The sequence below is a fragment of the Apis dorsata genome, unplaced genomic scaffold, assembly GCF_000469605.1.
Source record: "Apis dorsata unplaced genomic scaffold, Apis dorsata 1.3 scaffold_41, whole genome shotgun sequence".
NCBI classification, from domain to species: domain Eukaryota; kingdom Metazoa; phylum Arthropoda; class Insecta; order Hymenoptera; family Apidae; genus Apis; species Apis dorsata.
In genome coordinates, this window is record NW_006263343.1 from 467,278 (window position 1) to 469,441 (window position 2,164).

General features: G+C 26.8%; 2 protein-coding genes across 5 annotated transcripts in view; one reads left to right on the forward strand and one right to left on the reverse strand.

Moving 5' to 3' along the window:
- The window catches only part of LOC102670698 (midasin), a 115,876-nt gene that overhangs the window by 18,765 nt on the left and 94,947 nt on the right, over positions 1-2,164 (forward strand). The window lies entirely within an intron of this gene.
- The window catches only part of LOC102680688, a 56,083-nt gene that overhangs the window by 5,144 nt on the left and 48,775 nt on the right, over positions 1-2,164 (reverse strand). The window lies entirely within an intron of this gene.

Genomic DNA, 2,164 nt, shown 5'->3' on the forward strand with positions numbered 1-2,164 from the left:
AAAATTATTGAATTATTAAGTGGAAGAATCGTGAAAACTTCCATTTTCCAATATCTTTGGCCAATTATTGAAATTTACAATTTAAAATATCTGTGACAAAGAAATTTTCAAATTTTCCAATATTCGTTTTCTACAGAATTTTATTAAAAAAAAAAATTTAACAATTAAACGTAGAAAGTTTAGTCGATCAGTTAAAATTATTAGAAATTATTGAATTATTAAGTGGAAGAATCGTGAAAACTCCCATTTTCCAATATCTTTGGCCAATTATTGAAATTTACAATTTGGAGTATCTGTGACAAAAAAAAAAAAAAAATATAGAAAAAGAAATTTTAGAAAATTTTCCAATATCTACAGAATTTTATTAAAAAAAAGAAAAAAAAAACTTAACAATTAAACATAGAAAATCTCGATCAATCGAAATTATTGAATTATATATAGAAAAAGAAATTTTCAAATTTTCCAATATCCGTTTTCTACAGAATTTTATTAAAAAAAAGAAAAAAAAACTTAACAATTAAACATAGAAAGTTTAGTCGACTAATCAAAATTATTAAAAATTATTGAATTTCGAAATTCGAAAGATTTGAAATAATAAAAATTTCCATCGATCCATCGATCGATCGATGCTCCATAGAAATTGGTGTATAACGGTTCGTATCGTTCCTTTGCGAGGATGGATGATACGAGTGATGGAAAGTGTGCAAGAAGGAGAGAGATGCATTAGTCTCTCTGTAGTCAGACACGGTTTGCGCACAATGCGTCAACCTGCTGCCTGCTTTTTCAAGACATTATTCTCTTTATTCCGAAGAATTTTTTTTTTTTTTTTTTTTTAGAAGAAAATCGCGCGTGAAAATCTTGAGAAAAGAAATTCAAAAATTATATTCGAATTAATCTGAATTAAATATCATCGATAATTCGAGTTGAACTTGAAAGGATATTTTATTTATACGAGGAAATATAATTGCAGAGACGTTGATCATCACCCTATTTTAATAACAGAGATATATTTACACGCGGCTAACGTGAGAATATTCATCATGAATATTCATCGTAATCCAAGGAAATTTTCACTTCACGCGATGCGCAGGTAAATTTTGACAAAGGATCACGATACGAACGGTTCTCGAGTCGAGTGCTTTTTAATGGGCAAAAAAGCGAAAGCATTATTGTCGCTATCAATAGCCAGCAAAGTGTTGATTTGAAAAAAGTTTGAAAAGTTTCGAGCGAAAGGAAAAGTCGAATTAATCTAATTTTTTTTCTTTTCTCCCTTTCTTTGAAAAAGTATATTTCGTACAATCATCTTATCTTCTATAAAAATGAATAATAATTATATATATATTTTTTTTTTTATAATTGTATTCGTATCTACAAAATATACACTCGTGTATAACTATTTACTACTAATTTATATAACTATAATATTAAAAAATAGTAAAAACTATAATATTAGAAGGAATTATAATTTCTCGCTACTGGAAATGGTGTATAACTTGTTGAAAACTAGACTGTTTAATTTGTAATAATAAAGTGGTAATAAATAATCTAAAACGAGATTAATCACTTGACATTGCATAACAAATTATACTAGCGAAAAGTGCTGTGAGAAAAATTATATTATTTATATACAACAACTACTATATTGAACTATATACAATAATGCAATACGGTTATAAAAACGAAAAAAAAAAAAAATATTGGAAACGGTTTCGTCGATTCTTCGATCCATGTGTGTACATCTATTCGATATATATATATTTTTATATATTTTTTTTTAAGGCTTGAATTAATTCAATCGTGCGTAATAATAAGATAAGCGATCAATTATATTTCAAATTTGAATCAAATCGAATAAGCTTCATTCTATAATTGCTGCTACAAGTAATAATAAATAATCGAAAACGAAGAAGAAGAAGAAGAAGAAGAAGAAAAAAAAAAAGAAAAACATTCTTCTCGATATCAGAATACTTCGTTTCGTGATAAAAAGTGCTCCAAAGAAAGTCCAAAGTGCCTTGATCTTGGTGTGCCTTTTTCTCTCTTGTATTCGAAAAATGATGGTTCGATATGATCCAAGTTAACATGCATATGATGCGATCCAAAAAGAGAGAGATAATAAACAGATTCATTCAAACTTGATATAAAAAAAAAAAAAAAAGAAATATTA